This window comes from Arachis ipaensis, chromosome B7 (genome assembly GCF_059453495.1).
Source record: "Arachis ipaensis isolate K30076 ecotype BB chromosome B7, ASM5945349v1, whole genome shotgun sequence".
NCBI lineage: Eukaryota > Viridiplantae > Streptophyta > Magnoliopsida > Fabales > Fabaceae > Arachis > Arachis ipaensis.
In genome coordinates, this window is record NC_142442.1 from 15,742,532 (window position 1) to 15,757,815 (window position 15,284).

Sequence of the window (15,284 nt, forward strand, 5' to 3'; positions counted from 1 at the left end):
TTAAATTAAAAGTATTGAATTGTGAACTAAAAATATTGATAACATAAACTAAAATTATTGAAATTTAAACTTTTTTTATAAATAAATAAAAGATGAACATACATTAAAAGAAGGATACACTATTGTAAGTTTATTGCTTGTAACTGTATTTAAATAAAAACACGACAAAGTATTATTTATATCTCTATAACATATCTAACATAATTTAAGAAATTTTTTATTTTTTTTTGGAGTTCTATTTTAGTGCAAAAAGTGGGGGAATTAGAATATATATCGCATATCCAAAAATTTTCAAATGAAAAATATTTTACTGCTAGCCAAAAGCTAATTGTAGAGGAGAGAATTAATGGTAACTTGTTGGTCTCAAATGAATAAGTGTTGCGACATGTAAAATAGCATGCCTCCAAGCCGAGATTAAAAGATTTGTTCTCGGTCTAACAATTAATTGGAGGCGTTTAATAAGTGATTCTGCTAACTTATTTTATGTGTGAACATGAACTACTCAACGCTTATTCCGTTAGTCATACAATAAGTATCAAAGGTTTGGAAAGTAAATTCACCAGCATTATCAAGATGAATTGTTTTGATTGGATTTTTTAGAAATTGTGCTTTTAATCGAATAATTTGAGCAAGTAATCTCGCAAACGCCAGGTTGCAAGAAGACAATAAGCACATATGTGACTATCTCAAAGATGCGTCTATTAGGACTATAAAATATCTAAAAGATCCACATGGTGGAGGAATAGGCTCACATATGTCGCCTTGAATCCTTTCTAGGAATTCAGAAGACTCAAATCCAATCTTTACTAGTGATGGCCTTAAAATTAGCTTGCCTTTAGAATATACAATACAACAAAATTCACTAGATTTAAGAATCTTCTGATTCTTTAGTGAATGTCCATGAGAGTTTTCAATAATTCTCCGCATCATGGTTGTTCCAAGATGACCCAATGGATCGTGCCAAATTATAAATTCATTTGGAAAGTAAACTTCTGATTTACAATGGCATGTGATTCAATTGCACTAATTTTAGTATAATATAACCTAGATGAAAGTGATGGTAACTTTTCTAATATAACATTTTTATTTGAATTATGAGTTGTGATACATAAGTACTCATGATTTCTCTCATTTATTGTTTCAATATGATATCCATTCCAGCGAATATCTTTAAAACTCAACAAGTTTCTTAGATACTTGGTAGACAAAAGTGCATTGTCTATTATGAATTTTGTTTCTCCGGAAAACAAAATCATGGTTCTTCCGAAGCCTTCTATCACATTGTCTAAGCCAATAATTATAATAATATTAACATATTCTTCTTTTGGTACAAAATGTGTAAAATATATATTACTTTTGAGAATGGTATGAGAACTTGCACTCCGTAAGAAAAATATTTTCACTATATGTCTTTGTCATTTTCTTCAAAGACAAATAATAATAATAATAATAATAATAATAATAATAATAATAATAATAATAATAATAAAATGAGTAAAAATATATGTACAATAAATTTATTTTCTTTGATTGAAATCATTTTTTTAAGTACTGTACATAGTATCATATGCTAAAAATTTTGTTATTATTACTATTTTAGTACTTAGCACATTTAATAATTTTGAAATTCATAAACATAAATATTTTATTAAATATTATTTATATACATCACACTTGAAATTTAAATAATACTAACTTAAAAGTTTTTTACATTATTTATTTACATAAGTACTGAACTCAAATATCAAATTTTTTTTATCATTGATCAAATTAATGACTATTTTCTTTAAGATGTTTAAAAAAATCAAATACTTTATAATGAGTGGTATAATTTTTAACATCTTTTGAAACAAAATTCGCCTCCCTAATTCAATTAAAGAAGCCAGAATGATATATCTCTACCTACTCTACTTAGTCATTTTAATTTTTAAACAAAGAAAAAATATTATCTTTTTATTATATTAAATACACAATCTCATTGTGGACTTCAAAGTCCAAAACAACATATTTTTTTACTAATATACCACTCTCTTAAACTTATTATTAACATATCATTATTTTTAAATTATTTATTTCATAATTTTAAACACCAGACAAAATAATTTATCGAACCAATCATTATGACCAATTCAATTCGGGCCCAAAAAAAATACAAAAAATTAAAAAGTTATTGGTCAAAGAATCAGTTATTGTGTTTTATTCAAAAAACGCTATATAAAAAGTGTCTTTAACTAAAATGATGTCCAAATGCATAATTATTCAAAATGGCATAATTTATATATTATTTATATTATTTTTGCAGTTCATTCTTTGTATTTGAATATAATATATTTAATTATTTGAAAAGTTTATATAATATTATAATAATATAAAAATATACATGTATACAAAATATAAAAATAATATCATGATGATTTTAGTTCAATTAAAAGAGCGAGAATGATGTATCTCTGTCTACTCTATTTAGTCATCTTAATTTTTAAACAAAAAAAATTATGTTTTTATTATTTTACATACACATTCTCAGTATTGACTTTAAAGTCCAAAACAACATATTTTCTTTTATTATTATATCACTTTCTTAAACTTATTATTAAACATTCATTATTTTTAAATTATTTATTTATAATTTAAAAAAATCAGACAAGATAATCGACCAATTCAACTGAAAATCGACAATTATCTGACCAATCCAATTTCAAACAAAAAAAATATATATTACAAAAAATTGGCCAAAGAATCAATTAACACCTTTCATTCTAGAGACGTTATTACAAAAAGTGTCTTTAACTAAAATTATATCCAAACATATAATTATTAAAAATAGCATAATTTGTGTATTATAATATTTTTGTAATATTTTTTATAATTGATTAAAATATATTTATATTATTTGAAAAGTTTATATAAATATTATTTTATAATATAAAAGTATACATGTATACAAACTATAGGAAGTATAAAAATAAAAATTGTTATAAAATACATTAAAAATCAGTTATTATATAATTTTGTATAAATATATGTATTATTATTCAGTTTTAATATGTATTTATATTTATATTGAAGTGTGGAATTTAGAAATAATAAAAAATTAAGAAAAGAAAGAAGACAGAGGAAGTTGGTTAGTTTGTTAAGCTTGGCGGGAAAGTTAGTTGGAGATATTTTATGATTGGTTATTGATGAGAATGAACTAGTACTAGTATATAAGGTGGTAGTGGAGTCAGAGTCTGTGTATTTTGCGCTCTCTTGAAATAATTCTGATTTCTCTCTCTCTCTTTTCTCCAATTCATTCTCATTCCATTTCTTCGATCTTTCTCTGTTTCTTCAATCATGAACCAGGTAGTGCTCAGGGTTCTCCAGGTTGGAGGTGTGGTTCTCTTTGGTATCTTCGTATACGTCCTTCGACGGCTCTGGCTTCGGTTCCATGGGCCACCACCTCAGGTGCATTCGATTCCGATGGGGCTCCAGCTGCATGAACAGCCACAGGGCGGTGGCGGTGGCGGCGGAGCAGGTCGAGGTGACGGTGGCAACGGAGCAGGTCGAGGTGACGGTGGCAACGGAGCAGGTCGAGGTGTCGGTGGCAACGGAGCAGGTCGAGGTGACGGTGGCAACGGAGCAGGTCGAGGTCGAGGTGACGGTGGCAACGGAGCAGGTCGAGGTCGAGGTGTCGGTGGCAACGGAGCAGGTCGAGGTGGCGGTGGCAACGTAGCAGCCCGAGGCGGCGATGGCATTCAAGTGATTCAACAGGTTGATCCTCAGCAAGAAGCTGACTTAGGCCACCATCAACATCTTCCACTCCTTCCCGATAGTGAGTGAATTTTTGCATGAAATTCTTGATTCAATTTAAGTTGCTACGTACATTGTGATGATAATTCTTGATTCAATAGGATCCTCAAATGAAGCTCCAAGAACTGCTCAAGTAAAAGAAACCGATGCAGCAGAAGAGTAAGTTCTTGGTCATATCATTTGACATGCTTCATGTTATTCTCTTGTGCCAACCAATTCCATATTCCTTTTATGTTACTATTAATGCAGATACGCAGTGAGCGGCAAATTGAACGCTAAGAGTGCTCTATACAATTTGACTGTTGTCCTTCTCAAGCTTTTGGCACAAAAGAAACCAAGTGAGCTGCAGGGCGTATCTTCTGAGCCTTTGTTGAATACTGCTGTTTAATCACCCAACTAGATTCTTTTAGTCTACTCTTTCTATCTCTGTATGTGCACATTTAATTTCTTGCAAGAACTCGTCGTAAATAAGCACGCCTCCCATTGTTTACATACATTTTGTTCATAATACATGAGGGGTTTTTACTTTTTTGAGGTATACTTGCTTCTTTTATATTTCTTTCATTTATTTTACTCTTTTGATTTACTGCTTATTTGGTCTTTACATATGATGGATTATTATTGCCTTCTTATTTGAAACACATGCATAAATGAAATTGTATAGATCAAATAGAATATGATTATTAGCATATTTATTCTTTGTAAATTAATTGTTATGTATGTTGGTGGGACATCTCTCTGGGATATGTGGGTTTGGCTTTCGTTTTGTTGTCAACAATGGACAGAGTTATTTTCTTCTTTCAAATCGATATGGATAAAAAAAGGGACAATTATTTACTACGCCTAAGATGAACAAGTAAAAAAGCAACACAAAAAAATGAAATCTGTTATAAAATAACTAAATAAATAAGGAAGAGATAACAAATATAAAGAATATAAAGAGAGAAGTAAGTATTGCAACATAAAGAGAGAGAGAATTCTTTATTGCATTTTTTTTTGTGTTCAAAGGCCTTAGCCTATGCTCTTATTTATACATGTGCAAGGCTTCCCTTTTTCAAACTACATTAAATTCATTCATCCTTGGAAAACTCTATCTTATAAAAAATGGGCATCCACATAAGATGTGATAAGTCATTCTTATCACAACACTCCCCCTTGGATGACCATTTAGGATTATTGCCTCGTTAAAACCTTACTAAAGAAAACCCAATGGGAAAAAAACTTTAGTGAAGGAAAAAGAGTACAATATCTTTTGTGATGAGAACTGCCTCATTAAAAACTTTGTCAAGAAAAACCCAATGGGAAAAAAACCTGACCAAGGGAAAAAGAGTACAGTCTCCCCCTCTTGCCGACATTATTTTATATCTCGAAATCGGCGCATCCCAATCTGATGTACCAATCTTTCAAAAGAAGATTTTGGGAGTGACTTTGTGAATAAATCTGCCAGATTATCACTTGAGCGGATCTGTTGGACATCAATTGTCCCTTGATTTTGAAGATCATGAGTGAAGAAGAATTTGGGAGAAATATGCTTTGTTCTATCACCTTTGATATATCCGCCTTTAAGTTGAGCAATACATGCTGTATTATCTTCAAACAGGACAGTTGGAGCTATCTTCTGATCAATCAGTCCACATGATGACAGAGTATATTGGATCACACTCCTCAGCCAAAAACACTCGCGACTAGCTTCATGTATCGCTAGTATTTCAGCATGATTAGAGGAGGTTGCTGCTATCGTCTGTTTCGTGGACCTCCATGATATAGCTGTACCACCATACGTGAATAGGTATCCTGTTTGAGATCTCCCTTTATGTGGATCAGACAAATATCCAGCATCTTCATAGCCAACTAATTGTGACTTGGATCCATAGGGATAAAACAATCCCATATCAACCGTTCCATGAAGATATCGAAAGATCTGTTTGATTCCACTCCAATGTCTTCTGGTTGGAGAGGAACTATATCTTGCTAGTAAATTCACCGCGAATGATATGTCAGGTCGCGTATTATTGGCAAGATACATTAGCGCTCCAATGGCACTAAGATATGGTACTTCAGGACCAAGGATATCTTCATTCTCTTCTTTAGGACGGAATTGATCCTTTTCCACATCTAAAGATCTTACAATCATTGGGGTACTTAATGGATGTGACTTATCCATATAAAATCTTTTCAAGATCTTCTCTGTGTATGTCGCTTGATGAATAAAGTTCCCATTTTTTGTATGCTCGATCTGCAGGTCGAGACAAAATTTAGTCCTTCCAAGATCTTTCATCTCAAACTCTTCCTTTAGAGTTTTTATAATTGTTGGAATCTCTTCAGGAGTTCCAATGATATTTAAATCATCAACGTACACAGCAATTATAATGAATCCAGATGCAGATTTCTTTATAAAAATACATGGACAAATATCATCATTTTTGAATCCATTTTTGGCCAGATACTCAGTAAGACGATTATACCACATTCGTCCATATTGCTTTAGACCGTATAAAGATCTTTGCAATTTAACTGAGTATAACCCCTGTGAATATTCATTGGATGGTTTAGATATCTTTAGTCCTTCAGGGACTTTCATATAGATATCCCGATCTAATGAGCCGTATAAATAGGCTATTACCACATCCATTAAATGCATATGCAGTTTATGATATGCACATAAACTGACCAAATAACGCAATGTTATCGCATCCACTATAGGGGAATACGTTTCTTCATAATCTATACCGGGCCTTTGTGAAAAACCTTGTGCCACAAGTCGGGCTTTATAGCGCGCAACTTCATTTTTCTCATTTCGTTTTCTCACAAATACCCACCGGTATCCAACAGGTTTTACATCTTCTGGTGTACGGACTACAGGTCCAAAGACTTCACGTTTTGCAAGTGAGTCTAACTCAGCCTTCATGGCTTCTTTCCATTTTGGCCAATCATTCCTTTGTCGACATTCTTCGACTGATCTTGGCTCAAGATCCTTACTTTCATGCATGATATTCAATGCCACATTATATGCAAATATTTCATTGACAATTGTCTTATTTCGGTCCCATTTCTCTCCTGTAAAGACATAATTTATCGAGATCTCGTCATTTTCACAATTTTCAGGTACCTGAACGTCTTCTAGCGTTATATCAGAATTTTGGACAACTACAGGTGTCTTTACAATGTCTTTTTCAACAGGAATATTTACCTCTTTTCTCTTTCGAGGATTTTTATCTTTGGAACCGACAGGCCTGCCACGCTTCTGGCGTAAATTTGCTTTAGTGGCTATTTGTCCTACTGGGACACCAATTCGAATTGGGGCATTTTCCGCTCTGCCACGCTTCTGGCGTGAATTTGCTTCAGTGGCTACTTGTCCTACTGGGACATCAATTCGAATTGGGGCATTTTCCGCTGGTATATAAGATTTAGTTATCCTCTTTGTATCGGAAAATGCATCAGGCAATTCATTTGCTATTCTTTGCAAATGTATAATCTTTTGAACTTCTAGTTCACATTGCCCTGATCGAGGATCTAAATGCATCAACGATGATGCATTCCAATTAAGTTCCTTTCCAGGAAGCTTATTCTCTCCCCCTAATGTTGGAAATTTTGATTCATCAAAATGACAATCCGCAAACCGGGCTTTAAATACATCTCCCGTTTGTATCTCAAGATACCTCACTATAGAGGGAGAATCATATCCAACATATATCCCCAATTTTCTTTGGGGTCCCATTTTGGTACGATTAGGTGGTGCAATGGGAACATATATCGCACACCCAAATATTCTTAAATGGGAGACATTTGGCTGTTGGCCAAAAGCTAATTGCATAGGAGAGAACTGATGATAACTTGTTGGCCTCAAACGAATAAGTGCTGCAGCATGTAAAATAGCATGCCCCCAAACCGAGGTTGGGAGATTTGTTCTCATAAGCAAGGGTCTAGCAATCAATTGGAGGCGTTTAATAAGTGATTCTGCTAACCCATTTTGTGTGTGAACATAAGCTACTGAATGTTCAACACTTATTCCATTAGCCATACAATAAGCATCAAAAGCTTGGGAAGTAAATTCACCAGCATTATCAAGACGAATTGCTTTGATTGGATTTTCTGGATATTGTGCTTTTAATCGAATAATTTGAGCCAGTAATCTCGCAAACGCCAAGTTGCGAGAAGATAATAAGCACACATGTGACCATCTCGAAGATGCGTCTATCAGGACCATAAAATATCTAAAAGATCCACATGGTGGATGAATAGGTCCACATATATCACCTTGAATCCTTTCTAGGAATTCAGGGGACTCAAATCCAATCTTTACTGGTGATGACCTTAAAATTAACTTCTCTTGAGAACATGCAGCACAACAAAATTCACTAGATTTAAGAATCTTCTGGTTCTTTAGTGAATGTCCATGAGAGTTTTCAATAATTCTCCTCATCATGGTTGTTCCCGGATGACCCAATCTATCATGCCAAGTTATGAATTCATTTGGGCTAGTAAACTTCTGGTTTATAATGGCATGTGGTTCAATTGCACTAATATTGGTATAATACAACCCAGATAAAAGTGAGGGTAACTTTTCTAATATAACCTTTTTATTTAAATCATGAGTTGTGATACATAAATACTCATGATTTCCCTCCTTCATTGTTTCAATATGATATCCATTTCGGCGAATATCTTTGAAATTCAACAAGTTCCTCAGAGACTTGGTAGATAATAGTGCATTATTTATTACAAATTTTGTTCCTCCAGGAAACAAAATTATAGCTCTTCCGGAGCCTTCTATCACATTGCCCGAGCCAATAATAGTATTAACATACTCTTCTTTTGGCATAAGATGGGTAAAATATATATCACTTTTAAGAATAGTGTGCAAACTTGCACTATCCGCAAGGCAAATATCTTCTGGATATGTCCTTGCCATTTTTCTTCAAAGACAAATAATAATAATAATAATAATAAAATGAGTAGAAGTACATACACAGTAAAATTATTAACATGAATACTTAACAAACACACATATTAAACTATTCCATCATTGATCAAATAGCCAATATTTCCTTCAGGATTCTCAAAGAAATTAGATACATCATAATGAGTGGTGGAATTTTCATCATTTGAAACAAAATTTGTTTCCTTTCTTTAAAGATCAATTAGGTGCCTTGGGGTACGACAGGTACGTGACCAATGGCCCTTTCCACCACAACGAAAGCATTTATCCTCAATTAATCTATTTTTCCCATTGTTCCTTTCTTTATCCCACTTCTGGTGAGATCCTTTCTTGTGAACATAATTTCTTTTCCTTCTATAATTTTTCTTGTTATCAAAATCTTGCCATTTGCCTCTTCTGGGGTTATAATTTGCCGCATTTGCTTCAGGAAATAGGGCGGCACCAACTGGGCGCGCTTCATGATTTCTCAAAAGTAACTCATTGTTGCGATCAGCAACAAGAAGGCAAAAAATTAACTCAGAATATTTTTAATTTCTTTTTCTCGATACTGCTGCTGTAGGAGCACATTCGAGACATGGAAGGTCGAGAAAATTTTCTCTAACATATCGGGCTTGAGGAAGTATCACATGATTGTACCTTTCTTCAAGGTCTTTCTACAGATCTGCAGGATCTTTTAATGTGGGATATTCATTTTTCAATCATACTTCAAGATGACGATGAAGGAAAAATATGACTTTGGCTTTATCCTTCTGGGATGTATTATTTTCAGCCTTAATGGTATCTTCAAGATCCATTGAATCAAGATGGATTTTAGCATCTAGTATCCATAGTAAATAATTGTTTCCAAATATATCAAAAGCATTATATTCAAGATGAAAGAGTTTCGACGTAATAAAAATTTGTTACCTGGAGTCTTCCTAAAATTTCGTTAGAGCTTCGTGCTGATAACGTGTTATAAAATAACTAAATAAATAAATAAGGAAGAGATAACAAATATAAAGAATATAAAGAGAGAGAAGTAAGTATTGCAACATAAAGAGAGAGAGAATTCTTTATTGCTTTTTTTTTTTGTGTTCAAAGGCCTTAGCCTATGCTCCTATTTATACATGTGCAAGGCTTCCCTTTTTCAAACTACATTAAATTCATTCATCCTTGGAAAACTCTATCTTATAAAAAATGGGCATCCACATAAGATGTGATAAGTCATTCTTATCACAACAAAATCCTATATTGTATCCAATTATGAGACGAAGGCGCTATGCGTATTTATACCGGGATTAACTTTTGTTGTCAACTTCTTGACTAATGGATATTTGATCTAAATTTAGAAATTTCTTATAATTTTTTGCGCGTCATAAAATTCTTCTCCAAAAATCAGGCTCACATACGTTTATGTGTGTAAAGGTAAAAGAATAAATTCCTTGTGTTGGTTTCTCACCTTTTTCCTCTATTCTTGACATACATATATATAATATGAGATTTATTATTGCTTTTAAATTTGAATCTCAATTCAACTTTGAATCATATCTTACTATTTTAAACTTGAATCTTTCAAATTTATTAATCATATCATAACTCAATTTAAAATAGAATCAGTTAGGATCTCATCCAAACATAGAATTCAAATTTAGAAATAGAATAATTAATTATTCTCAAATCTTATTTAATATTCTCAATTATCATACTATTACTATATTCTTGGTGCTAGCAAAGAATATAATAATATTCTATTTGAATTAATATAATTATTTATTTGATCAAATAAAAAATAATAATTAAATAATTCTACAGCAAAGATTAGAACACTCGTTAGTGTGTGACCCCCATAGGTTCAATACTAAGCAGGTAGTAAATTAGTCATACTAAATTTACTAATCAAGGTTGGCGTCTAACAACACTCCTTAATGATCTGATAGTATGAAATAATATATTTTTACTAAGAACTCGAGAAGAACAAAGTATAATTCCTTCCATCTTTCCAGCTTTTGGTTAACCCTTAGAGTATGGTTTAATTATCAAACTCTAACTTGTTACCATTATTATAATGAATTGTGAATGACCTAAAACACTCATTTCTTCATTCATTCAATCCTCTTAACCAAGGTTGTTCCGAGGGTTACCTAAAACTGGAGGTCGATCTCGGACGAGATCTTCTGTACTGGTCGGTGCTGACGTGTCCGGCTGGTGGGAGTCGGCCGGAGCTGTTGTGTCCGACTTGTTGGACTGACTGTCTTTCTGATCCTTGGCCACCGGAGGGTGGGGCGTACCTGCAAGAGACTCCGATGCTTAAGTTAGCACGGGTATTAAGCAGGTTTTTAGTAGAATCAGAGTATGAGTTATACCTGGGTGCTCCAGTGTATTTATAATGGTGAGATGTGACCTTTTGAATAAGATAAGTTAGTTATCTTATCTTATCTTTATCTTTGAGTTGAGGTAAGCGTATCTTCAATGGAACCGCCTTTATCTCTATTAGGCTTGGGCTGCCTTAGGATTTGGGTCGTGTTCCTCTATCTGGGCCCTTTATTGGGCTCTCCTGTTGATTTGGCCGACTTCTTTTTAGAAGAAGTCGATTCGCTTGACCTGAAGAGGTCGGTCGCTTTGTCGTCAATCATCCCAGGTCGGGTAGCTCGACCCAGGGTATGAACAGTGCCCCTGCTTGAGCTCGGTCTTTTGTCGTGGTCGAGTTTATGACAAAGCCAAACTCAAGCATTTTGTCGATTTCTTCCTTTTGTAGAATTTTTGAATGTAGAACGTTTTTCCTCTAAAAAGCGCGCGTTTTTATATCAGCGCTTTGTTTTTGGGAAGGTGAGAGGGTTTAATGCCTTCATTAATTGGTATTAATTGCCCTCGTTTTCTCTTGGCTTTTATTTTGAATTTCTCAATCAAAAAACGGTTTCTCTTCTTCGCTCCTCTTCGTAACTTCTCCCTTTACTCTCTCATTTTCTGTTTCTTTTGTAGTTTCTCCCGCAACGTCTGTTCTGTTACTGCTCTCTGGGGAAAAGGGGCGATTTCCAGATTTCTCCTTCTATCTTCGCAATTTCTGCTTCGAGGGGGTGGTTTTGCTTCTGCTCTTCGGCTCTCTTTTACGGTCTTTCTTCTATTTCTCCAGGTTCGATTTTCCTTTCCCCTGTTTCTTTATATGTCTGTAGAAGTTTGATTTTTGCTCAGAGAAAGTTTGGGTCTTTCTGCTTTTACTGTGCCTGTTTGTTGCGCGTTCTGGGATTTCATCGTTTTTTGGTGCGAATCTTTTTCCCTTTTGTTGCTTGAATCTAAAAATTAGGGCTTTTGTATGTTGTCGTCGTTTCTTCTTGCGCATTTGATGGTGGTTTTTGCTTGATTCCGAAAAAGGTTTGCGTCTTTACTGTTTTTTTCTGCTTGGCATATTTGGTGTTTTGACAATGCTTTTTGCTGATAAACTGTAGAAAGGTGGCGATTTTGTGTTTTTACTTCTTTTGTTTCCTTTGAGACTTTATTTTTTTTTTGATGAGTGCCGGGACGTAAGCTGTAGAAATTTCTTAAAAACCTTGCTTTGTTACTGCCTCCAAGGGATGCTCCAGGACTTTTTGGCTTGAGTCTTGGGGTTTTCCCTTTCTGTTTATCCATCCGTCGAGATGTTTTGCCCCTCGTCCGAGATGTTTTTAAGTAATCCGCTCTCCTTTTCTTTTTGTAGGATTTAGTTGGCCTCATGTCTTCCCGAAATAACGCTGTAGAGATGCCTTCCCAGGTTCCTGAGGGTATGGCCGATTGGGTGGACTCGATGGTTCTTATGTGTGTCTCTCTGGTTGATACTGAGTTTTGCGCGTAGCTTAGGCAGTTTCATAGTGTCTGTAGTAATCCTGGTGATGAGAAGAACTATGAACTTGTCCCTCCCTCTTCTACCGAGAGAGTTTGCTTCTCTACTCGGGTTGTTGACGATCGCCCTTTTTTCTATGTTTATGACTTTTTCTTTGGTCAGCTGGGTATCACCCTTCCTTTTACTAAATTTGAGACCGACCTGTTATGGTCCTGTAATGTCGCCCCCTCTCAACTTCACCCTAATTCCTGGGGTTTCATAAAAATTTTTCAATTGTTGTGCAATGGCTTTGGTATCCCTGCTTCGCAATCCCTCTTTTTCTATCTGTTTGTCTTGACTAAGCCTGGAGTGGTAAAAAAGAAGGCAGCTTGGGTCTCCTTTCGATCTGCCCAGGAAAAGAAGGTCTTTTCCATGTTTGACGAATCATTCCGCGATTTTAAAAACTACTTTTTCAAGGTCCGAGCTGTTGAAGGAGCTCGGCCCTTTTTTCTGGATGAAAATGATGAGCCCTCCTTTCCCTTGGAATGGCAAAAAGATGTGAGGGTGTCCAGATACACGTGGAAAATGTTGGATGAGGCTGAGCGAGCTTTTGCGACTGTCTTGGAAGAACACTGGGGTCAACCTCCCCATCTCGACACAAAGAAATTTTTAACCAATCCCTCTCTTCTTCAAACTAAGCTGGGTATTTTATGTTTCCTTTTTTATCTGTTTATATTGCTTGTGAATGTCTTGTCCGACTTGCAGCTTAATTTCTTACTGTCGTGTTTTATTTGCAGAGGCAAAGAAGAATAATGAATCCATGAAAGCTTTTAAAAGAGCACAGAGGGCGACTACTGCTAGAAACATCTCCGCCAAGGCGGCTGGGGAGGGATCCTCCCAGGTGCGTGTGAAACCGTCTGTGCCGAGTTCCCCTGGGGTGAAGAAAGTGATCCCCACTCCTCGAGTTCGTCTAGCTGATCCTCCATCAACTTCTGACGCTCCTTCTAGTGCTCCTCCCAGTAAAAAATAAAAAACAGCTGAACCTTTCAATTTTGATGCTCCCGACTTCAATGCTATCGAATTTGTGGAACAGCAAATCGGTCCCTACGGTGCTCTTCCTATGGACGATGTGTCTATCCTTCGCCACCTGGAATTTATGGCCCGGAACAGTGTGAAGATGGCTTATATGGGGGCTGCTTTGTACAGGACTGCTCAGAATATTCCTCTCCATGCCACCAAAGAGTTTATGGAAGAGGCGAAGCAGGAGTTCGACCGGATGAAAGGCCTTAAGGAGGAGCTTGAAGTAAGGGTTGCTAAGTTGGAGAAGGATCTAGAGAACGAGAAGGCGAGTTCCCTTGCACTGGCGGCTTCTTTGAGGTTGGCCGAGGACACGACCATGATGCATAAAGAGAGTTACGTTACATCCTATCGGGAGGTGTCGCGCCTGAGGAGGGAGCTGGATAATGCCTGGGAAGATTATTCTGAGCTCCAAGACCATCTCGTTGGCAGCGTGACTGCTGCTTACGAGAACTTGAAGGAGCAAGTTCGGGTCATTGCTCCCGAGGCCGATCTCACCCTCTTCAGCCTGGACAACGTTGTCAGGGACGGTAAGATTGTCCCTGATGATGAGGGTGATGATGATGTTGACCCTCCCCCTGTGTCCTCTGCCAAAGTGTCGACCTCTTCTGTTCCTCCGGTTGCGCCTGATTCGGATTGCCAGATTCTGAACCAGGAGGATGGAACTGTAGATGCTGTGCCTATTTAGACTCGCCCTCCTTCTCCTTGTCCTGATGCTGCCAAGAAGGCTTCTGATGTTTGCTGATCTCTTTCTGGATATTTATGTAGTTGGCCCGGCTTGTGGGCTCTTAAAACTTTTACTTTATTGCTGACGTTTTCTAGTTGCTTGTCTAGCAACTTTATTTTGAAAAACAAAAAAGTAGCTCGCTATCCTTTTAGGGTAGATGTTGGTGGCCTCTGAGCCTTTATAACTTTGCAGATTAAAAAAGAGTAGTTTTTGTCTTGGTATCTCTTCTGCTTTCTGAGAATGTTGGAACCTTGTAGCTCGACCTCTTTGGATTTGCTTTATTGCTTGTAGCTTGGATCCTTTGAGGTTGTGACTGTGTGGGTCCGACTTGTTTCTCAGTTTTCTCTCATTTGTACGTATTTTTAGCGCTCCCTAACCAATTCCGTTGCGTTGGTCCCCTTCTAAATTATTTCTGTAATCCTCTTTTTTAGACATTTGTCAGGTCTCTTTCAGGGATTACTTTTATAACATTGTTTTGTAGGAGACCGACTTTGTTAGGTTGATCTCTTTCTAAGTTATTTTTGTAATCCTCTTTCTTGGACCTTTGTCAGGTCTCTTTCAGGGATTACTTTTATAACTTTGTTTTGTAGGAGACCGACTTTGTTAGGTCGATCTCTTTCTAAGTTATTTTTGTAATCCTCTTTCTTGGACCTTTGTCAGGTCTCCTTCAGGGATTACTTTTATAACTTTGTTTTGTAGGAGACCGACTTTGTTAGGTCGATCTCTTTCTAAGTTATTTTTGTAGTCCTCTTTCTTGGACCTTTGTCAGGTCTCTTTCAGGGATTACTTTTATAACTTTGTTTTGTAGGAGACCGACTTTGTTAGGTCGATCTCTTTCTAAGTTATTTTTGTAATCCTCTTTCTTGGACCTTTGTCAGGTCTCTTTCAGGGATTACTTTTATAACTTTGTTTTGTAGGAGACCGACTTCGTTAGGTCGATCTCTTTCTAAGTTATTTTTGTAGTCCTCTTTCTTGGACCT